Source organism: Bufo bufo, chromosome 3 (genome assembly GCF_905171765.1).
Source record: "Bufo bufo chromosome 3, aBufBuf1.1, whole genome shotgun sequence".
In the NCBI taxonomy this organism is placed as follows: Eukaryota; Metazoa; Chordata; class Amphibia; order Anura; family Bufonidae; genus Bufo; species Bufo bufo.
In genome coordinates this window covers 391,383,987-391,409,767 of record NC_053391.1, presented here as the reverse complement: position 1 = coordinate 391,409,767, position 25,781 = coordinate 391,383,987, and positions in this window count along the sequence as shown.

Genomic DNA, 25,781 nt, shown 5'->3' with positions numbered 1-25,781 from the left:
GATGTGGAAAAGTTTTGTCAACACGCCACAGCTAATTGCACCACCACCTGATACGGAACGTGTTAGCAGGAGGCAACATTTCACTAACATGGTGGAACAGTACCTGTGCACACCCCTCCACGTACTGACTGATGGTTCGGCCCCATTCAACTTCTGGGTCTCCAAATTGTCCACGTGGCCAGAGCTAGCCTTTTATGCCTTGGAGGTGCTGGCCTGCCTGGCGGCCAGCGTTTTGTCTGAACGTGTATTCAGCACGGCAGGGGGCGTCATTACAGACAAACGCAGCCGCCTGTCTACAGCCAATGTGGACAAGCTGACGTTCATAAAAATGAACCAGGCATGGATCCCACAGGACCTGTCCATCCCTTGTGCAGATTAGATATTAACTACCTCCCCTTAACAATATATTATTCTACTCCAGGGCACTTCCTCATTCAATACTATTTTTAATTTCATTTTACCATTATATTGCGGGGCAACCCAAAGTTGAATGAACCTCTCCTCTGTCTGGGTGCCGGGGCCTAAATGTGTGACAGTGGCCTGTTCCAGTGGTGGGTGACGTGAAGCCTGATTCTCTGCTATGACATGAATACAGATTCTGCGCTGACATAAGGCCAGATTCTCTGTTACGGGACCTCTCTCCTCTGCCTGGGTGCCTGGGCCTAAATGTGTGACAGTGGCCTGTTCCAGTGGTGGGTGACGTGAAGCCTGATTCTCTGCTATGACATGAAGACAGATTCTGCGCTGACATAAGGCCAGATTCTCTGTTACGGGACCGCTCTCCTCTGTCTGGGTGCCGGGGCCTAAATGTGTGACAGTGGCCTGTTCCAGTGGTGGGTGACGTGAAGCCTGATTCTCTGCTATGACATGAAGACAGATTCTGCGCTGACATAAGGCCAGATTCTCTGTTACGGGACCGCTCTCCTCTGTCTGGGTGCCGGGGCCTAAATGTGTGACAGTGGCCTGTTCCAGTGGTGGGTGACGTGAAGCCTGATTCTCTGCTATGACATGAAGACAGATTCTGCGCTGACATAAGGCCAGATTCTCTGTTACGGGACCGCTCTCCTCTGTCTGGGTGCCGGGGCCTAAATGTGTGACAGTGGCCTGTTCCAGTGGTGGGTGACGTGAAGCCTGATTCTCTGCTATGACATGAATACAGATTCTGCGCTGACATAAGGCCAGATTCTCTGTTACGGGACCTCTCTCCTCTGCCTGGGTGCCTGGGCCTAAATGTGTGACAGTGGCCTGTTCCAGTGGTGGGTGACGTGAAGCCTGATTCTCTGCTATGACATGAAGACAGATTCTGCGCTGACATAAGGCCAGATTCTCTGTTACGGGACCGCTCTCCTCTGTCTGGGTGCCGGGGCCTAAATGTGTGACAGTGGCCTGTTCCAGTGGTGGGTGACGTGAAGCCTGATTCTCTGCTATGACATGAATACAGATTCTGCGCTGACATAAGGCCAGATTCTCTGTTACGGGACCGCTCTCCTCTGTCTGGGTGACGGGGCCTAAATGTGTGACAGTGGCCTGTTCCAGTGGTGGGTGACGTGAAGCCTGATTCTCTGCTATGACATGAAGACAGATTCTGCGCTGACATAAGGCCAGATTCTCTGTTACGGGACCGCTCTCCTCTGTCTGGGTGCCGGGGCCTAAATGTGTGAAAGTGGCCTGTTCCAGTGGTGGGTGACGTGAAGCATGATTCTCTGCTATGACATGAATACAGATTCTGCGCTGACATAAGGCCAGATTCTCTGTTACGGGACCTCTCTCCTCTGCCTGGGTGCCTGGGCCTAAATGTGTGACAGTGGCCTGTTCCAGTGGTGGGTGACGTGAAGCCTGATTCTCTGCTATGACATGAAGACAGATTCTGCGCTGACATAAGGCCAGATTCTCTGTTACGGGACCTCTCTCCTCTGCCTGGGTGCCGGGGCCTAAATGTGTGACAGTGGCCTGTTCCAGTGGTGGGTGACGTGAAGCCTGATTCTCTGCTATGACATGAAGACAGATTCTGCGCTGACATAAGGCCAGATTCTCTGTTACGGGACCTCTCTCCTCTGCCTGGGTGCCTGGGCCTAAATGTGTGACAGTGGCCTGTTCCAGTGGTGGGTGACGTGAAGCCTGATTCTCTGCTATGACATGAAGACAGATTCTGCGCTGACATAAGGCCAGATTCTCTGTTACGGGACCTCTCTCCTCTGCCTGGGTGCCTGGGCCTAAATGTGTGACAGTGGCCTGTTCCAGTGGTGGGTGACGTGAAGCCTGATTCTCTGCTATGACATGAATACAGATTCTGCGCTGACATAAGGCCAGATTCTCTGTTACGGGACCTCTCTCCTCTGCCTGGGTGCCTGGGCCTAAATGTGTGACAGTGGCCTGTTCCAGTGGTGGGTGACGTGAAGCCTGATTCTCTGCTATGACATGAAGACAGATTCTGCGCTGACATAAGGCCAGATTCTCTGTTACGGGACCTCTCCTCTGCCTGGGTGCCTGGGCCTAAATGTGTGACAGTGGCCTGTTCCAGTGGTGGGTGACGTGAAGCCTGATTCTCTGCTATGACATGAAGACTGATTCTGCGCTGACATGAAGCCAGATTCTCTGCTATGGCATGAAGAGACTGATTCTCTGCTGACATGAAGCCAGATTCTTTGCTATGGCATGAAGAGACTGATTCTCTGCTGACGTGAAGCCAGATTCTCTGCTATGGGACCTCTGTCCAATTGATATTGGTTCATTTTTATTTTTTTTATTTTAATTTTAATTCATTTCCCTATCCACATTTGTTTGCAGGGGATTTACCTACATGTTGCTGCCTTTTGCAGCCCTCTAGCTCTTTCCTGGGCTGTTTTACAGCCTTTTTAGTGCCCAAAAGTTCGGGTCCCCATTGACTTCAATGGGGTTTGGGTTCGGGTTCGGGACGAAGTTCAGATCGGGTTCGGATGCCGAACCCGAACATTTACGGGAAGTTCGGCCGAACTTCTCGAACCCGAACATCCAGGTGTTCGCTCAACTCTACTTGTGGTTTCTCCCCCCCCCCTTCCTTTTAATGAATCACATTGAAATGTTTTAAAATATGTTGAGGTCACGGTGCCGTATACCAGAAGGGAGGTACCTTTGTGAACTTAAATTCAGCTGTTTCCACTCAGCAATTAACGCCCCAGACGAAGCATTACGGCGAAACCCGGGTCGGGCAACATACATTGTTTTTAACATGATTTTTTTCCTGCATTTTTGTAAGTACAATAAACCATTTTCACCTGCAACCACCGTTACGTACTTCACTATTTCTGCGCCTTCCTTCCTTTTTGAGTCCTATGGAATTGTGAGACGGATTATATCTCGAAGAGACGCTCTCCTGGTAGGATCGTTGTTCTGACAAAGATCTCCTGAATTGACGGCTCCTGTTCCTTGCCGGCTTTACAACTAGAGCCCCTTGATTGAAGACATACCGGTCTCTTTCCATGCGCATTACGAGTGATCCTTGTGAGTATATCGCATACATCTGATGCGACAGGTGTTAAGAACATACTACACCATAGTGCGTTTTTTTTCACTGCATTTCAGGTTTCCATGCAACTGTTGAAAACTAATGATTGAATGTGGTCCATCTAACTGAAGATTTTTCCGAATGTAAGAAAATAGGAACATTCAAAAGAATCTTCTCTTGTAGCGCAATCCTTTCTTTTATCATTTTGAATCCAATTGAGAATATGTGGAGGGAGCTAAAGATCAGGGTGATGGCAAGAAGACCCTCCAACCTGAAAGATTTGGAGCTTATTGCTAAAAATGAATGGGGAAAAATACCTGTGGAGACATGCAAAAAGCTGGTCTGCAATTATAGAAAGCGTTTGATTGCTGTAATAGCCAATAAAGGCTTTTCTATTGATTATTGAGAAGGGTATGAATAATTTTTAACTGGACACTTTTTGCTCAAATGTAAATAAAAGCTGAGAAATGTTCCCCCCCCCCCCCCCCCCCCCCCACAATAATGCCTCTTGTACATCTTCTTATTATCTTTTGGGAGACACCTATGTCATTTCCCATCAAAAAATTTCTTGCTGGTTGAATAAAAGTAACTAAGTCAAAATTTGCTAGGGGTATAAATAATTATGGGCAACACTGTATACTTCAGTTATCGGTATTCTAGGTTTCTATGAATATGTTAGCCTTACTAAAAAATTCTATCTCCATTTGTCATTTGACACCACTATAAGACTGAACATATGGCCTGACATTCTCTTCAGTCTACTTAAAGGGGTTATCCAATTTCTCAAACAGTCCCTACATGTTCCAGGCCCCTCACAAGTAATATACTTACCCTGCTCCCTACACCGCTCCTGCTCCCCACACCGTCGCTGCTGCTTCTCCCTGAACATGGATGAAAACATCCGGTGTCCAGGGGAACAGCCAATGGCAGGCGGGGACGAGCCTGTCCCCGCCTGCCATTGGCTGCTTCCCCCGACACCGGATGTTTTCATCTGTGTACAGGGAGAAGCAACAGTGCGAGGAGCAGGAGCGGCGCAGGGAATGGAGAACGGGGTAAGTATATTACCTGTGAGGGGACGGTCACATGGGGGGGCTGTTTGAGAAATTGGATAACGCCTTTACGATTTCTTGAGAAGTAACTTTGCATTTTACATTTTATTGCCCCTAGGTTTGAACAACCACTTGGTATATTTGTTTGGAACTAACATATACAAATAGTCTGTACTGTATTGTCATTCTTAAGGGGGTCATTCTATAATTGCACAAAAGTGCACTACACCAAATTCTTTTTAGGGTAAGGGTCGGCCACGGTTTAAATATTTATATTAAGTAATTGCCAATAACCACAGTGACAATGCCAAAGACTGTCAGTGGCATCATTTGCCCATATCTAGTTAAAGGCTCCAAGGCTTACACAGCTTTGACAGAGTTTAAACATGACCAAAGTTCATATGCATATAAACTGCACCTCAGAATAAAGTAGAGATAATTCATTGAGTATCAGAAAAGGCATTAACAAATATATATATATATATATATATATATATATATATATATGATAAAGTGAGGGGGTTAATTTGACAAGGGAGATATGTTCTTTACCGGGTACTAAGAGGTTGACCATGACTACTGCTCCACCCACAGGTGCAGGCAAATAAAAGCTCCCCTAGGAGATGCTTAGGGGGGGGGTATGTTGGATGGAGCAGTGCATGGAGATGGTGTGCTACTGAGGCCTCATGCACATGACAGGGGGGGGGTTTTGCGGTCTGCAAATCACAGATCCGCAAAACAAATTGCGAAACGACACGGACAGCCCTAAATATAAATGCCTATTCTTGTCCGCAAAGTGCGAACAAGAATAGGACATGTTATTTATTTATTTTTAACGGGCCACGGAACGGAGCAATGGATGCGGACAGCACACGGAGTGCTGTCCGCATCTTTTGCGGCCCCATTGAAGTGAATGTGTCCGCATCCGAGCCGCCAAAACTGCGGCTCGGATGCCCACCAAAATAACGGCCGTGTGCATGAGGCCTGACTCAGAGGACTGTGAACCAGGAGAAAACATATACCTCTAGCGTGGTGTGAACAAAGACTTCACAAGGTGTAAACTGTGCCTTACTACCAAAAGGGAAAAGACTGTTTTATTTTGGACTTTGTGTGGCAGTAAAGCATATTTCTGTTAACCATTTGTTTCACGCTAAAGAAAGCTACATTTATGTTTGATAGACTTTATGTTGGTTGGAAATAAACTACTAGCGGTTGTTTTGTTGAAGAAACCTGGACTGAGTGTCTCTTTGCCGGAGCTAATTCTCCAAACTGTTACAATATATATAAAAACTAGAAAAGTTTTGCTCTGCGCTTATTGGATTTGTTCCAAGTTTGTCCAGGTGCCAATCCATGCCTTTGGTTTTCCTTACGGGGAAGTTGCTAGTAGCCTTATATACTGCTGCAGTTACACACTATTTTATTTTTAATTTCCCCATGTAAATCACCTTCACATCGGACGCCCCCTTATCAGTGACCCCCACAGAGCCCCACCCCTGAGAATAGGTCCTTAAAGGGCTTCTGTCACCCCACTAAAGTGATTTTTTTTTTTTGGGCTAGTTAAATTAGTTATATTGCGATCTATGAAAATATAATGGTGTTACTTACTTTGATCCAGCAGTTTCTTCCAAAAACAAAGTTTTATAATATGTAAATCCGGTCTCTACCAGCAAGTAGGGCGGCTACTTGCTGGTAGCTGCTGCAGAAAACCGTCCCCTCGTCGTGTTGATTGACAGGGCCAGCCGGGATCTCCTCCTCCGGCCAGCCCTGTCGGCATTTCAAAAATCGCGCGCCTGTGTTCATTCGGCGCAGGCGCTCTGACATGAGGAGGCTCGTCTCCTCAGAACTCCCTCAGTGCGCCTGCGCCGATGACATCACCGAAATAGAAGACGTCATCGGCGCAGGCGCACTGAGGGAGTGCTGAGGAGGCAAGCCTCCTCATCTCAGAGTGCCTGCGCCGAATGAACACAGGCGCGCGATTTTTGAAATGCCGACAGGGCTGGCCGGAGGAGGAGATCCCGGCTGGCCCTGTCAATCAACACGACGAGGGGGCGGTTTTCTGCAGCAGCTACCAGCAAGTAACCGCCCTACTTGCTGGTAGAGACCGAATTTACATATTATAAAACTTCGTTTTTGGAAGAAACTGCTGGATCAAAGTAAGTAACACCATTATATTTATAGATCGCAATATAACTAATTTAACAGGCCAAAAAAAAAATAGCACTTTAGTGGGGTGACAGAAGCCCTTTAATATCAGAGCTTGGAAAACCCCTATTACCTACAAAGAATTAAAAGAAAAATTATCATATTAACATGTAGAAACTGTACTAGATTCTGGGGTGAGAGGAGCCATGGCAAAAACTCCTTCTGCTTCTGGATACAGAAACACTGCATTTTCCTGTAGCCTCCACTAGATATAGCACAGTACAAAGGGATTATAAAAGCTAGCATTAAGTTCAATGAATGAACCCACCCCCCCCCCCCCAGTGGTGGCTGCAGACAGACAGTTTTGTAATATACTATGTGGTAAGCAGAAAATATAGACATGTATAGAGGAGATTTACAGATGTCTTTATGCCAGTTGTCTAGTATAAATACTTAGAGAAATGTATTTGCAACCATTCGTAAGAAGCTATCCCAACCATGTCCAGTTACTGCCACATCTCCCTACTCCTATTTGCCTCATAACTCCTTGAACAACATGTTCACATTGCGTGGTCCTTTCCTTTCATCGAACTCTCTTTTTAAATATCTTACAAGCCCACCATTCAACAGCCTTAAAGGGGTTGGTAAGTTTCCTATATTGATAGGTCATCAATATCATATCCGCAGGGGTCTGACTCCCAGCACCGCGCCGATCCGCTGTTTGAAGAGAATGCAGCACTTGTGCAAGCGCCGCCTTCTCTTCACTGTTTACCTGCTCACCATCAACATCACAGAGGTGAGCAGGTGTAATTACAGCTCCTCCGTCCCCACATACACTGCAATGGGAAGGAAAAGATGGAGTGTAAGTGTGGTCATGTGGTCAACCACTTGGCAAGGTATACAGGGCCTTCTCTTCTGGTCACAGCAGATCCAAGCAACCCTGCAGTCTGGTTTGGGATCAAGGTATTTAAAGTGGTCAACAACCGCTTAGCAGTGCCTGCACCTCTTCACCAACATACAGTCGTGGCCAAAAGTTTTGAGAATTACATAAATATTGGAAATTGGAAAAGATGCTGCTTAAGTTTTTATAATAGCAATTTGCATATACTCCAGAATGTTATGAAGAGTGATCAGATGAATTGCATAGTCCTTCTTTGCCATGAAAATTAACTTAATCCCCAAAAAAACTTTCCACTGCATTTCATTGCTGTCATTAAAGGACCTGCTGAGATCATTTCAGTAATCGTCTTGTTAACTCAGGTGAGAATGTTGACAAGCACAAGGCTGGAGATCATTATGTCAGGCTGATTGGGTTAAAATGGTAGACTTGACATGTTAAAAGGAGGGTGATACTTGAAATCATTGTTCTTCCAAGGAAAGAGGTTCAATTCTTGTTAAGAAGGCTTCAGGGCGTTCAAGAAAGTCCAGCAATCGCCAGGATCGTCTCCTAAAGAGGATTCAGCTGCGGGATCGGAGTGCCACCAGTGCAGAGCTTGCTCAGGAATGGCAGCAGGCAGGTGTGAGCGCATCTGCACGCACAGTGAGGCGAAGACTTTTGGAAGATGGCCTGGTGTCAAGAAGGGCAGCAAAAAAGCCACTTCTCTTCAAAAAAACATCAGGAATGGACTGCTGAGGACTGGGGCAAAGTCATATTCTCCGATGAAGCCTCTTTCCGATTGTTTGGGGCATCTGGAAAAAGGCTTGTCCGGAGAAGAAAAGGTGAGTGCTACCATCAGTCCTGGGTCATGCCAACAGTAAAGCATCCTGAGACCATTCATGTGTGGGGTTGCTTCTCATCCAAGGGAGTGGGCTCACTCACAATTTCGCCCAAAAACACAGCCATGAATATAGAATGGTACCAAAACACCCTCCAACAGCAACTTCTTCCAACAATCCAACAACAGTTTGGTGAAGAACAATGCATTTTCCAGCACGATGGAGCACCGTGCCATAAGGCAAAAGTGATAACTAAGTGGCTCGGGGACCAAAACATTGACATTTTGGGTCCATGGCCTGGAAACTCCCCAGATCTTAATCCCATTGAGAACTTATGGTTAATCCTCAAGAGGCGGGTGGACAAACAAAAACCCACTAATTCTGACAAACTCCAAGAAGTGAAGTGAAAGAATGGGTTGCTATCAGTCAGGAATTAGCCCAGAAGTTGATTGAGAGCATGCCCAGTCGAAATGCAGAGGTCCTGAAAAAGAAGGGCCAACACTGCAAATACTGACTCTTTGCATAATTGTCATGTAATTGTCGATAAAAGCCTTTGAAACGTATGAAGTGCGTGTAATTATATTTCACTACATCACAGAAACAACTGAAACAAAGATCTAAAAGCAGTTTAGCAGCAAACTTTGTGAAAACTAATATTTGTGTCATTCTCAAAACCTTTGGCCACGACTGTACACTAACAGGACTCCAGGGCTCCATTCCTCACCACAAATCGACTCTGGCTTTCTGCTGCTGAGTCCATGTGGTGCAATGCTCTTGCATCTGCACACATGACCAAGACCACTGCCAGCCCACCATTTATATTGCAAACATCAGATTTACTTTTTAAAAGCACACATTACAACAGTACATTGTAGCGTAAGTGTCAAGTTAACTTCACTAGCATCTTTAGGCCCCTTTCACACGAACGAGTTTTCCACGTGGGTGCAATGTGGGATGTGAATGCATAGCACCCGCACTGAATCCTGACCCATTTATTTCAATATGTCTGTGTACATGAGCTTTTTTTTTTTTTTTTTCACGCATCAGTTTTGGTTCCCTGGCCCCATAGAAGTGAATGGGACTTCAGTGAAAAACGCATTGCATCCGCAAGCAAGTGCGGATACAATGCGTTTTTCACTGATGGTGACTAGGAGATTGTTTGTAACCCTTCAGTTTTCTATCACGCGCGTGAAAAACGCATCAAAACGCATTGCGATCGCGTGGAAAAAACTGAACAACTGAACGCAATCACAGACAAAACTGACTGAACTTGCTTGCAAAATGGTGCGAGTTTCCCTGAACGTACCCTGAACGCATCCAGAGCCAATCCGTCATGCTTGTGTGAAAGAGGCCTTACAGTTCAGGTGTAACAGAAGAGATCAGTTCAAGAGCATTATTTGGTAATGGGTACAGTTTAGCACCACCCCAGCTGACAGTCTCACAAGCCTGCTGCCCTCAGGATAGGTCATCAGTATCAGATTGGTGGGGGTCTGACTCCAGACACCCATGCCACTCAGCTGTTAGAAGGGACTGTGCCACTTGTGAAGGCACTGCATCCACTTCAATGTTTAACTGCCCTTTGTCTACACATAGAAGTGGTACAGCTTCCTCTCGCATTAAAGTGAATGGGCAGAAAAACTGTAAGTAGCCTGCACACAAGATACAATGTAGACAGTGTGCAGGTAACCATTGAAGAGGATGCAGCCCCTTCAAACAGCTGATCAGCGGGGGTACCAGTAGTCAGACCGCCAACAACCTGATATTGACGACCTGTCTTGAAGAAATGTCATCATTGTGAAACCAGAATAACCCTTTAAGATATAAAGGAACTAAAATCGTGAAAATTGGCAGATTTCTGAACCACACATACTTCTTACTGTTTTTATTCTAAGAAATTAAATTTTTTAGAACTGACTTTTGTATTTCATGAAGCAAGGACATATACATGATTTTATTTATTTTCTTTTTAGAAAACATAGGAAGAGATTCATTAAAACTGGTGTAAAACAGATTTTTCAGAGTTCCTTTGGAAAACAAAAGGTGGAATCTAATTGGTTGCTATAGGCAACTATGCTAGTTCTGCTTTAAACCATTTTGATAAATCTCTGCCATAAAGTGCTTGAGATCAGGTTTCAAACCTTGCACAAAACAGTCGGCGGAACACCTCTGAAATTATTATGAAATATATTGTAAAATGCATGCATGTACAGTAACTCTAGTTTACAGATTGAATAATGTTGATTGTCCGTCTCTATCTATATATATATAAAGGATGTATGTATGTTCCGCGATCACTCAAACGCAACAATCGATTTCAACGAAACTTAATATACACATCTCTTGCTACCTGGAAAGAAATCTTGTGAGGGTCACAGCTCTCTAGCACATACTGTTCCTGAAATATTCCCAAAAAATGCAAATATGACACATCACATGACCTACATTAGCCAATAGAAGCCTGCAGGTCTTTCTCTTCATATCCCAACTGCCATACAGTCACATGTCCCTTATCAGCCAATAGAAGCTCGCAGGTCCTTAGTCTCCACATACACACAGTTTTACACCAGGTTTCCGCCCCCAGGTCCCGCTAAGCCACAGTTCTCCCTGCAGCTCACGCTCAGACAGCACAGTGCTGCTGTCTGAGAATGAGCTGTTCAAAAGGACATCCATGCATGAGATATTCCCAAAAATGCATTAGAAGCCTGGTCACATCACCCTTATCAGCCAATAGAAGCTTGCAGGCCCTTAGTCTCCACATACACACAGTTTTACACCAAGTTTCCATAACAACCCAGCCATTTTTCTTCACTGCTGCAGGTCATCTTTAATGGGGCAGGGCGCTGTGGATGACACTGTTAAGGGAGCAGAGTGCTGTGGAGGTCACAGTTCAGGGGCAGGTAGGGTGGCCATTCAGGTCACCCTCAAAAGACATACTTAAAAACCCAGCCCCCAGGTCCAGCTAAGCCACGCCCCCTCACACTCCACAGCTGACGGGGATTGAAAAAATGAAGGTAAAAATCAACTTCTGTCAGCTGCAGGGGTGGGAGGGAGGGTGACTTTCTCCCTGCAGCTCACGCTCACACAGCACAGTGCTGCTGTCTGAGAGTGAGCTGTTCGAAAGAACATCGCTGTGTCCTTCCAGGCCCTACGCCGGACAAAGGGCAGGGAGTCTGAAAGCCGGACTGTCCAGCCTAAAACCGGACCTCTGGCCACCCTAGGGGCAGGCTGCTGTGGACGTCACAGTTAAGGGGACGGTCCACTATGGAGGTCAATTTTAAGGGGCAGATTGCTGTAGAGGCCACTGTTAAGGGGACAGGGTGTTGTGGAAATCACTGTTAAGGAGATGGGGTACTGTGGAGGTCACTAATGAAGGGGCGGCCACTGTGAAGGTCACTGTTAAAGGGGCAGGCTGCTGTCAAGGTCATTGTTAAGGGGGCGGTATGCTGTTGAGGTCACTGATAAGGGGGCGGGCACTGTGGAGGTCTCTGTTAAGGGGACAGGGAACTGTGGAGGTCACAGTTAAGGGGACGGTCCGTTATGGAGGTCAGTGTTAAGGGGCGGGGTGCTGTAGAGGTCACAGTCAAGGGGGAAACTGTCGATATCTTTTAATGACATACACAAACATTAAATAAAAAATGTCTGTGTAGGATGGCTAAAAGAAAACAAAAAATCTTTAATAGAATTGTCTTTAACCCTTTCAGGATCCTGCCATATTTCACCTTAAAGGGGTATTCCCATCTTATTGATCATCTTTTATTTAATTATTTTTTGCCCAGTGAACATTTTGCCCAATAGTTTTCATTTAAAAATTCCTACCGTTCTTCTTAAAAATGTATGTTTCCTATTTCATTGTTTATGCACGTTTCCCATGGATACGGCCACCTCTCGCATCCATGGGCCGCTCTTGCGCAGAGGAGCTCCGGAGATCCAGTGGCCGGCCCCTCATGGAAAATGTGAACGCGCACGTCTCCGGGCGGCCGCACATGCGCAGATTCTATATTCTTTGGGTTGCGTCTAAAATAGAGCCACGCATGCGCGGCTCCATAGTAAACGTAGCACAAAAGAATATAGTTCAGCGCATGCGCGGCCGCCCGAACAGAAGGAAAAGGCCAAACGGGGGGAGAATGGTGTCCTATAAGCAGAGGAGGAGGGGAGCTGTCCGGGCTTTCAGTGTTCAGCAGCGCAGTCCGGATCTCCTCAGTGAATGGTGAGGAGATCGGGGCTGCGCTGCAGTGTAGAACTGCAGAGTAACTGGCTGCCATGGTAGCCAATCGAAGCCCGAGCATTACACTGCTGGGACTCCGATTGGAACTGCCGCTGCCACCAATGATGGTGAGGGGGAGGGGGCGCACTGCCCACTAATGATTTTAATACCGGAGAGGGGGGATCGCACTGCCCACCAATGATTTTAATACCGGGGGAAGGGCGCACTGCCCACCAATGACTTTAATACCGGGGAGGGTGCACTGCCTACCAATGATTTTAATACAGGGGAGGGGGGGGCGCACCGCCCCCCAATGATTTTAATACAGAGGAGGGAGCACTGGGGGCTGATGGAGATACACTGACTGGGGACTGATAGAGAGGCACTGGGGGGCCACTGGTGAGAGGCACTGGGGGCTGATAAAGAGGCTACTGGGGGTTGCTATGAGGCTACTGGGGGTTGCTATGAGGCATCAGTCTCTTATCTGAGGTCTGATTGGGGTCTTATTAACATTAGGGGCTGTTAGCTGAGGTCTGATTAACATTAGGGGTCTGATTGGTGGTCCGACCTGAGGTATAATGAAATTCTTTTTTTTTCCGGAGCAGCTTGGAGAAAAAAGGCCTCACAGTCTCCCACACTCCTTCTGCCTGGCCAAGCCAGCAAGCACCCCTGAGTCTTCAGAACTGTAAGTAAATTATATATAAGGGAAACTTATAAAATGAAAGAGACAAATTATGTCTGAACAGACATATAGTGCAAATTCCAGTATGTATATTGTAAGGGATTAGGTAGCGGGGCTGTCGTCTCCTGGGTAGACAGGCACAGTTTAGCAGGCACACCGAAGCAGTTACAGTCCACACGGCAGGAACTTCATTTAACTGACCTCAGCCAGTTTTATTGTCAGGTTGAGGTACAGAACATAAAATATAACAAACAAAAATCCTAAGCCTGTCCGGCTCTAACTATACAGTATGAAACCTCCCTGACCAAGTGCCGGCCTAATACCAAGCACCCAAACAAAATAGCAAAGTCCGTACCTCTTGAAGTGCTCTCACAGGCTCCATGCAGGTAACCTGTTCCCAGGCTGAGAGAGCTGTGTCTGCATTCTCAGCCTTATATCAGGCTAACACACCTGAGGAGTAATTACCTGACAGCCCAAAACCTGGACTGTCCGGATGGAGTGGGGCCCACCCTTCTCTCCCCACTCCAGCAACACAGGCCCTAAAAACAGGTTTTATGCAGACCCGAACATTGCAGAGACCTCTCCTGAACATTTCCCTGGTTGCTTTTAAATGACAGAAGTGAGGAATCTTGGGCACACATAGACCCCGTCCACTACTTCTCCAGACACTCTGTCACAATATATATATATATATATATATATATTTTTTTTTTTTTTTATTATTATTATTTTTGGGGGGTCGGGGTGGCAGTGGATGTGGCGGCGAGGTCCGAGAGCTATGTGGGGGTGTTAGATCCGGGAGGGGGGCCCATAATTTTTTTTTGCTATGGGGCCCAGTCATTTCTAGCTACGCCCTTAGTCGGTTGGCCGGTAACCCCTTCCATCCCGCGGTCCATAGGGACCGCTGTATGGAAGGGGGAGCTCCCTCCCCCATCGGGCGCTGCGCTGCTGTGTTAGCCCCGATGGTTACCATGGCAACCGGACGCCTTCACAGGCATCCGTCTTGCCATTGTATATCTAAGCCTGATCAGGCTCCTGCTAAAGGCAGGAGCCTGACTAGGCTAAGTGTAATAGAAAATACACTGCAGTACACTATACAGTGTACTGCAGTGTATTATAGAGGCATTAGACCCACTGGATCTCCAAGAACCAAATGGGTCTGAGTCAGAAAAGTGTAAAAATAAAATTTAAATAAAAGTGAAAAAAAAAATCTAACATTTTCCCATATACGCACTTTTATAATTCTGTAAAAATTAAGAAAATAAAATACCCTAAACATGTTTGAATCGCCACGTCCGTAACGACTAGCTCTACAAAAATATCACATGACCTAACCTCTCAGATGAACACCGTAAAAAAAAAAAAAAGTGACAAAAAAGTGATCAAAAGGGCGTATGCCTCCTAAAATAGTATCCGGCACTAATACATTCCTATGGGGGAAAATGCCGGATCCGGCATTCAGGCAAGTGTTCAGTTTTTTTGGCCGGAGATAAAACCGTAGCATGCTGAAGACATCCTGATGCATCCTGAATGTATTGCTCTCCATTCAGAATGCATTGGGATAAAACTGATGCGTTTTTTTTCGGTATTGAGCCCCTAGGACGGAACTCTATGCGGGAAAAGAAAAACGCTAGTGTGAAAGTACCCTTAGGTGTATACACAACTGTAGTAGAGCTGTAATGGAAACAAATCTGCATCAGTGCTGGTCGGTGGGGGGTGGTAATATTTTAGGGGAGGCAAAAGCACAGATCATTTGGCTACTAGCTAACATGCTTTTGGGCTGATGTATAGTAGGGAATTATTGTTTTTCTGCTCAGAATGGGTTTTGTATGTAAAACTGTATTAGACTACAGGACAGCCACATGTTACTGTCTTCGCTCACTTCCTATGGCTCTGAGTGATGATTCCCCAGCAGGGGGAGGGGCCTCACAGACACTGCAGGCTGCCAGACTGATGACTCATACTCTTCACATAAACTAGCACGCAAGGACTGAGTTCTCAGTGTGATGTCATAAGGAGGTGTGGTCGGCCTTCACTCAAACTGCCTAAGCCTGCCCAGCCTTAGAAGCAGAAAAACAGGAAATGAACAGCATAGCTGGAAGCAGGTAAGGATGAAGTAGCAAGATGGGAATACCACTTTAAGGACCAGGCCATTTTTATTTTATTTGACACTTGTCAGTTTATAAGGTAATAACTTTGGAACGCTTTCACTTATCCAAGCTATTCTGAGATTGTTTTCTCGTGACACCTGTACTTCATGAGAGTGGTAAATTTCAGTAAATATTTTTCATTATTTTTGCAACTTTCCAAATTTCAATTTTTCTGCTTGTAAAACAGATAGTGATACCTAATATAATTTCCCATATGTCTACTTCATGTTTGGATCATTTTGTGAATGCCATTTTATTTTTGGTGACGTTAGGAGGCTTAGAAATTTAGAAGAAAATCTTGAAATTTTTCAGAAAATTTCCAAAACCCACTTTTTTAAGGACCAGTCCAGTTATGAAGTCACTGTGGGGCTTAAATAATAGAAACCATCCAAAAATGGACTCATTTTAAAAACTACACCCCTCAAGGTAATTAAAACTGATTTTACAAACTTTGTTAACCCTTTAGGTGTTCCACAAGAATTAAAGGAAAAGGTAGATGATATTTCAGAATTTCACTTTTTTTGGCAGATTTTCCATTTTAATCAATTTTATTCCGGTAATAAAGCAAGGGTTAACAGCCAAACAAAACTCAATATTTATTAGGCTACTTTCACACCTGCGTTTGGTGCGGATCCGTCTGGTATCTGCACAGACGGATCCGCACCTATAATGCAAACGCTTGGATCCGTTCAGAACGGATCCGTTTGCATTATCATGAACAAAAAAAAAAAAAAAAATTTTTTTATTTTTTTTTTGTTCATGATAATGCAAACGGATCCGTTCAGACTTTACATTGAAAGTCAATGGGGGACGGATCCGTTTGAAAATTGAGCCATACTGTGTCAACTTCAAACGGATCCGTCCCCATTGACTTACATTGTAAGTCTGGACGGATCCGTTCGCCTCCGCACGGCCAGGCGGACACCCGAACGCTGCAAGCAGCGTTCAGGTGTCCGTCTGCTGAGCGGAGCGGAGGACAAACGGTGCCAGACTGATGCATTCTGAGCGGATCCGCCTCCACTCAGAATGCATTAGGACTGGACGGATCCGTTCGGGGCCGCTTGTGAGAGCCTTCAAACGGAACTCACAAGCGGAGCCCCGAACGCTAGTGTGAAAGTAGCCTTACCCTGATTCTGTAGTTTACAGAAACACTCCATCTGTGATTGTAAATTGCTGTACGGGCACACGGCAGGGCACAGAAGAAAAGGAGCGCCATATGGTTTTTGGAGGGCAAATTTCACTGGGATAATTAAGTTGCCATGTCACATTTGAAGACCTCCTGATGCACCTCTAGAGTGGAAACTCCAAAAAAGTAACTCCATTTTAGAAACTATAGGATAAGGTGGCAGTTTTATTGGTACTATTTTAGGGTACATATGATTTTTGGTTGCTCTATATTACACTTTTTGTGAGGCAAGGTAACAAAAATAGCGGTTTTGGCACCATTTGTATTTTTTGTTTTTTTACAATGTTCATCTGACAGGTTAGATCATGTGCTCTTTTTATAGAGCAGGTTGTTATGGACGCGACAGTACCAAATATGACAACTTTTTTTGGTTCAACATCATTATATACAGTCCTCTTAAAGTAACTTCACTGCACTAGGCACTCAGCTACTACCATTGATCCACAACAACAAAAACAGCAATTGAGCCAATACATTAATTACCCATAAAAACTATTTTTATTAAATATCTAATAAAAACAATCATAATACAATGTAACCCCCAAAAAAATTAATTGAGATGGAATACCAATACATGGTAGAACTACAATCTGTCTCAATGATAAGCAAAAAAATGTGTTGCAATTATAAACTATGGTACCATCACTAAGGGATTATTTCCCCCATATATTCATACTAAAGTTAACATGTTCATAACTCAAAACACCTGTTACTGTAGCTAAATTCCAGCTTACACCAGGGTGAATTTATATATAACAATAATATAAAAGAAAAATGCCATACCGAGTAGAAACAGTATTAGTGGTCCTGCCCCCGTACCTCGATGTGCGCTTCGCGTATTATCGCTTCGTCAGTAGGAATGGGCTAAACTTCAAGCTGCTCTTAAAAAGAGGAAGTTGGCCAATCCGCAATGTATATTAAAGTCATGTGATAGTAACAGATTATACCTGGATCACAATGGTGGAGCATGGCCAATCCACTCATGCCATGTAATGGACTCTCCTCGCTTGAGCCGGTCCCCCCCACTAATCAGAAAGGCACATGATCGGGCCAATTGGCCCTCCCACATGCCCCCGTCATCGTGACGCCGGAAATAGCTCTCGCGCTGAGACTCCCATGGCCATGTGACCAGCCATGCGCACTACAAACCAGGTATCCACTACTGGAAAGGGCAACTAACTAACTTAATAGAGAATAATAATAGATAAAAAATAGTATCCTTTTCTGTAAAATGCCCTGGTGGGAACAAATAAAATACAATATTAATGTGATTACCGTGAAATGAAACAACAACTAATACATGCTATATTCAGAGTGCAAAAAAGTGCTTGGCATCAAAAATGTGACTAATGAATGGGATCTCATACCCAAATCCAAAACAATTGTGAAAAAACGACAGCAAAAAATTGCTGACACTGTGAAAAATACTTCATAAAGCAATTACTAATAAAGTGCAGTAGTGCTATAGAGACATTTTATTTGAGTCCTAAGGTCCACAAGAATAAGATAGATCCTCCAGGAAGGCCCATTGTTACGGGTAATGGAAGTATGAGTGAGAATATTTGTAAGTATTTGGATATCTACCTACAAGACCTGGTCATCAACTTACCCTCTTATTTGAAGGATACCACCTCGGCCCTTAATAGATTGGAAGAAATCATTCTGGATGACAATATGTGGTTGGTGACAGCAGATATGGAATCATTATACACAAGTATTCGTCATGAGGATGGTCTCAAGGCTACAAGAATGTTCTTACAGGTAGTGGTCTTAATCAGGATTTCTGTTGTTTTTTATTGACTTTGTTGGAATTTGTCCTGAGACAATTTTTTTGTCTTCAAGGACAAATTCCATCTTCAAACCCAAAGTGTTGCCATGGGGGCAACATGTTCCCCGGCAAATGTGAATTTATTTTTGGGAGCTTGGGAAAGAGATTTGTTTTTGAATGAGAATATTCCAGGAATTGAAAAGGTGCACAATTGGATGCGCTACATAGATGATATCCTATAACCCCTAAAATACACCACACAGCAATTGATAATAGAAAAATGTTTATTGCACAATTACCAAATATAATAAAATACATATATAGGTGGCTTATACAGACACAGGACAAAACACGGACTACATATACTTTGTCAATAGATAGTTGCAGATAATCCCAAACACTCCCAAACTAACAGCAATAAAAAATCTCACTGGACAAATATTTAAAGTGTAAAGTGCATAGAGGAGAGAGTAACCAAGGGAGAATCAACTGACAATTGTATACAGACCAATGTAGTCCAGGCCCCGACGCGCATTTAGCTATCGCTTCCCCAGGAGATAAAGATAAACTGTGCTCTGTGGTCTTAAAAACCCCTATGATTAGAGAATGAATACTAAACACCTGAGTGGGGAAGGCTTTAAACTAATCAAATATAAGCTGGCATAATTGACAAGTATTCCTTTGTGGCGTATGATGTCACATCCTGTAATGAAGTGTACCGCCCACAGTACTATACTAGTGCAAACACCCATCACATAAATAAATGTTCCAGTCCCATATCAAAAGAAAGTGACAAGTGCCACATTAATACGCAAATAAAGGGGTTTAACCCAAAGTGTATATTGGGGGGGGGAGTCGGAGATGCGTGTATTCACGTTGGAACGCCTACGTCACAAAAACCGACCACTCCAGTTCCGTATTCCTATACAGCAGAAGTCTCGTATTTTATTTTATTTTTTTTTTCATTTTAGTAACTGGCCATGCAGCTCTATAGTGTAGTGGTTAACATTCTTGGCTGTAATGTAGAAGGTTGTGAGTTCGAATCCCGCCAGAAACTTTTCAGAAATAGAGGCTAAATTAGATTTAAATACACTGACTCGAGCATCGCGCTCGAGCACACGCGATATTCGGCCAAACACCGCAATGTGCCGAGCATAGATAAGATAAGATGCCTTTATTGTCACTGTACAATACAATGTAATACAATGTACAATACAATGAAATGTTGTTTGGAGCAATCCTGGATGCCATGGACAGAGGAACAAGAACTGACATTTAAACTAAAGCATTACACTAGAAAAAAAACTAAAAAACATTGCACTAGAAAGCATTACTATTCACAGTTCACAGCATATATATAGCAAGAGCAAAGTAGGAAGTGCTTATGAGTATATATACACACTGATTCAGACACCACTGCAGACAAGAGATCATCATGGGGTCACGAATGCAGCAGTCACTTTCAGTCTGTGGTAGTTTCTATTCTAGGAAGGGGCAATAATCTCTGAGCATTTAGGAGACTGTTTTGGAGTAAAAGCTGTTCTTCAGCCTAGTGGTGCGGGCATGTAGGGCTCTAAGACGCCTACCAGAGGGTAGGGGAATGAAAAGGCTGTGGCCGGGGTGAGTTGGATCCCCGCAGTTAATTTTTGCCCTGTTGCTGCAGTGAGCAGTGAAGATGTCAGATGGTAACTGAGTACCAGTGATTCTGCCAGCCATTCTGATGATGCGCTTGAGGGTCTTGTCCTCAGAAGAGCAGCCGGAGTACCACACTGTAATGCAGTATGTGATAACAGATTCTATGGTGCACCTGTAAAAATTGACTAGCAGCTGTTTTGGGAGTTGTGCTTTCTTCAGACTCTGAAGGCCTTTTTTGGTAATTTCTGTTGTGTTTTTTATCCATGACAGGTCCTGACTAATATGAACTCCCAAGAATCAGAAAATTTGAACTATCTCCACGTTTCCACCATTAATGCTAATGGGATGGTGTATGATGCTCTAGCAGAACTGGTGTTCAGCCGAGCATGCTCGCCCAACACTAGATGTTACCCGTGTGGTTATTGTAAAGCGTGTGGTGATATTGACAGAGTGAAGTACTTTACAAGTAGCAATGGATCCCGCAACTTTGAAATCAGGCATTATATCTCTTGTAGCACCAGTGGTGTTACATATTATGCCAGTTGCCCATGTGAAAAAATCTATGTGGGATTTATCACGAGAGAATTAAGAATAAGTCAGGGAACGTATTAGGGACATAGAGAAAGCAGTAGATGTGGAAGATATTACACTTTTGAAGACGCTTCCAAGACGTTTTAGATTATTTCATGGATGTAATTCTAAACTGCTTAGATTTAGAGGAATAGATCTGGTTAAATTGGGAATTAGAGGTGGTGACAGAGCGAAGAAGCTGGCACAAATGGAAAGTAGCTTGATATTTTCATTAGATACTTTGGCACCCAAGGGTTTAAATAAAATCATGGGATATAATGCATTTCTGTAAGGCTGTATTTTTACATTTTGGGGTTTTATTGATCATTTTTTGATAATTTTTTGATAAATCATGGAAGTTTCTGCTGCTCAGGAAAGGAGCCAGATTTAATGGGACTTTGAATATGAGGGAAGACCAAAAGAAAATGCTGACAACATCAAGAGAGTACTATACGGAAGCAGTGTCATATTATGAACTGTAATAGGAATAATTTAAAAAGAAAACTTTTTATTTTATTTTATTTTTAGGGAATTGTTTCTTTATCATTCACATGTATTTATTAATTTCCTGCTATTTTTTGGATGGAATGAATTCATGTTTTTAGGTAATATATTTTCTTTATAGCACTCTATTGCACTTTATTAGTAATTGCTTTATGAAGTATTTTTCACAGTGTCAGCAATTTTTTGCTGTAGTTTTTTCAAAATTTTTGGGGATTTGAATATGATATCCCATTAATTAGTCACATTTTTTATGCCAAGCACTTTTTTGCACTCTGAATATAGCATGTATTAGTTGTGGTTTCATTTCACGGTAATCACATTAGTATTGTATTTTAATTGTTCCCACCAGGGCATTTTACAGAAAAGGATACTGTCTCTTATCTATTATTATTCTCTATTAAGTTAGTTAGTTGCCCTTTCCAGTAGTGGATACCTGGTTTGTAGTGCGCATGGCTGGTCACATGTCCATGGGAGTCTCAGCACGAGAGCTATTTCCGGCGTCGCAATGACGGGGGCACGTGGGTGGGCCAATTGGCCCAATCATGTGCCTTCCTGGTCAGCGGGGCGGACCGGCTCAAGCGAGGAGAGTCCATTACGTGGCATGAGTGGATTGGCCATGCTCCATCATTGTGATCCAGGTATAATCTGTTACTATCTCATGACTTTAATATACATTGTGGATTGGCCAACTTCCCCCTTTTAAGAGCAGCTTGAAGTTTAGCCCGTTCCTCCTGACGAAGTGATAATACGCAAAATGCACGTCGAGGTACGGGTGCAGGACCACTAATACTGTTTCTACTCGGTATGGCATTTTTCTTTTATATTATTGTTATATATAAATTCACCCTGGTGTAAGCTGGAATTTAGCTACAGTAACAGGTGTTTTGAGTTATGAACATGTTAACTTTAGTATGAATAGATGGTGGAAATAATCCCTTAGTGATGGTACCATAGTTTATAATAGCAACGCATTTTTTGCTTATCATTGAGGATTGTTATTGAGACAGATTGTGGTCCTACCCCGTATTGGTATTCCATCGCCATTAATATTTTTTGGGGTTACTTTGTATTATGCAAATTTTTATTAGATATTTAATAAAAAATGTTTTTATGGGTAATTAATCTATTGCCTCTGTTGCTGTTTTTGTTGTACTTTTTTTTGGTTGTTTTACATAATAAAGCATGTTTGAAAAAAAAAAATATATTTTGTGTCTCCATATTCTGAAAGCCAAAGTTTTATTTTTTGGGCGACTGTCTTATGTAGGGGCTCATTTTTTTCGGGATGAAGTGATAGTTTTAGGTGCCTATGACTTTTTGATCGCTTGGTATTACACTTTTTGTGATGTAAGGTAAGGTGTGATGTATTGACACTGTTTTAATTTTAAAATGTTCTTTTACGGTAATCGCCCGAGGGTTTAGATCATGTGATATTTTAACATACCTGGTTGTTACGGATGCGGCGATACCTAATATGTCTACTTTTTTTATTTTTTCACTTAACACAATAAAAGCATTTTTGAGAGCCATAGTTTTTTTGTTTTTTTTTGCCCGATTGTTTTATGTAGGGGCTCATTTTTTGCAGGATGAGGTGTCATTTTGATTGGTACTAATTTGGGGGGCATATGCCTTTTTGATCGCTTATTGTTGCACTTTTTGTGATGTATGGTTGTTCTAGCACAGTTTTTATTTTATTTTTTCTACAGTGTTCAGGTGAGGGAGTGGATCATGTGATATTTTTATAGAGCCAGTCGTTATGGACATGGAAATACCCAATATGTCTGTTTTTCTCTCTCTTTATATATCTTTTTTTTATTTATTTACAATTTTAAGTGTTTTATTTTGGGAAAAGGGCCTTTTTTTTTATCAAAAACACTTTTTTTTTTTTTCTTTTTGCCCCACAATGGGACTTTAACTTCTGGGGTCTGATCCCCTCTGCAATGCATTACAATACATCCTGAATTGTAACACATTGCCTGCCAGCTTTTATGCTGACAGTCTGAGTGTGAGACCCAGCCTAAGGGCTGGATCTCACAGGCTTCGATAGAAGGCAAGCCCCAATCCCTTTGAAAGGCATCAGGCTGCCTTCTCCACCATCGGGTCCCCGTCACTGCAGCGCGGGGACCCGATAGAGATACAGAGGGAACCTGTAACCTCTGCAAACCCTCTGCATGCCGTGGTCAGCTTTGACCGCGTCATACAAGGGGTTAGTATGCCGCCATCAGTGTTTTCACCGATGCAGGGCCCAGCTGTCAGTGACTGCCGGGTCTGTGCTGCTGATCGGGCGGGCGCAGCTCCTGCACCCGCCTAATCATCCTGCCGTACATGTATGGCGCTGGTTCTTAAGTCATGTGCATCAGCCTGTACATGTATGGCGCGGGTCCTCTACATGTTTAGTAAAATAAAAGGCTGAACCCTTTGTAATTCTTCAAAAAACAGACAGTAGGAGCTGGGTCCCAAAAAGATAGCAGGGTATGTGAACTACTCTGTTTCGTATATGTAACTCTGCCACAAATATCTCATCGACATAAAAGTAGAATCATTGCATGATATGATTACATTGTAACATGATTGGTGATCCTCTAGCCATCCATATAACTAGATTATGATTACATAATAATTAATTTCCAAGTTCACCATTCTTTCCTCATTTTTTTCTGGTTTTAAAAAATCCACTTCCATGAACTAAAAATACAAAAAATATTGATCTAGATGCCATTCCAGTGTCTCGATAAAATTATTTAAAGTAGAATTAAAACTGGCATTCTTGCCTGGTCAGCATAGCAGAATGTATTCATTTTAGGGCACATACAGCGAAAAGGCTCATGCTCACAACCAGTGTTCCCTCTAAGCCTTCGCAGCTGCTGAGCGGGATCGGCTCAGAGCTGGGCACAGCGCCATCAAAGGTGGGCGATAGGAAAACCTAAGATAATTGTCACTTCAAAGAGCATACAAACCCCTGCACCATCCCGTACAATATACAGTATAGTCCTCTCTGTTATCACTGGACATTGCTCTCCATATATAAACCATACAGGGAAAAAAAATCTTTGTTCCAGAGAACTTACATAGAAAAACTAATAACCAAGAGGCTAAACAAAACCCAGTTTCTGACCCTTATGTTAAAACATAACTTTCATTTGATTGCTTTAATAAGGAAAACAATAATTAAAAAAAGCTGCTGTTTCTCTAGATGACATTATGTTGATAGTAGTGGTAATAGAGTCTCAAGGGTCTATAAAAGCAACTATTTTTACAAACCATTGAAACTCTATTAACACTACTATCAACATAAGGTCATCTAGAGAAACCATAGGTTTTTATTTATTTTTTCTTTCTCTTTAGGTGTTAAAACATAACTTTCATTAGATTGCTCTAACACCTAAAGGGGGGAAAAAAAAGAATTTTAAAAACCTGCTTTTCCTCTAGATGACCTTATGTTAATAGTAGTGTTAATAGAGTCTCAAAGGTCTGTAAAAATAGTGTAGCTGCTTTTATAGACCCTTGAGACTCTATTACCACTACCATAAACATAAGGCCATCTAGAGAAACAGCAGGTTTTTAAAATAGTTTTTTTCCTTTGGGTATTGTTATGGGGACCTGTGGAGGACACACTGTTATGGGGGACCTGTGGAGGACACACTGTTATGGGGGACCTGTGGAGGACACACTGTTATGGGGGACCTGTGGAGGACACACTGTTATGGGGGACCTGTGGAGGACACACTGTTATGGGGGACCTGTGGAGGACACACTGTTATGGGGGACCTGTGGAGGACACACTGTTATGGGGGACCTGTGGAGGACACACTGTTATGGGGGACCTGTGGAGGACACACTGTTATGGGGGACCTGTGGAGGACACACTGTTATGGGGGACCTGTGGAGGACACACTGTTATGGGGGACCTGTGGAGGACACACTGTTATGGGGGACCTGTGGAGGACACACTGTTATGGGGGACCTGTGGAGGACACACTGTTATGGGGGACATTATACTGGGGTAATATAACTGAGGGGTATCAGGTAAATTATACAGGGGGTAATATAACTAAGGGGTATCAGGGTACATTATACAGGGGTAATATAAGTTATATTACCTCTGTATAATGTCCCCTGATAGCCCTCCTAAGTTATATTACCCCTGTATAATAATGTCCCCTGATACCCCTTAGTTATATTACCCCTGTATAATAATGTACACTGATACCCCTTAGTTATATTACCCCTGTATAATAATGTACACTGATACCCCTTAGTTATATTACCCCGCCATGTATAATTTAACCTGATACCCCTCAGTTAGATTATATAACTGAGGGGTATCAGGGTACATTATACAGGGGTAATATAACTAAGGGGTATCTATCAGGGTACATTATACAGGGGTAATATAAGTGAGGAGGGCTATCAGGGACATAATACAGGGGTGAGGGGTAAGATAAGTTATATTACCCCTGTATAATGTCTGATAGTAGCCTAGCCCTCCTCAGTTATATTACCCCTCATGTACCCTGATACCCCTAGTTATATTACCCCCTGTATAATTTACCCTGATACCCCTCAGATATATTATATAACTGAGGGGTATCAGGGTAATACAGGGGACAACAGAGGATTCGTAGCACTGTGGGACAGGGGGGGTACATACTTCTTTTTTTATATGCCCTCACCTCACCAGCTAGCAGGCGGCC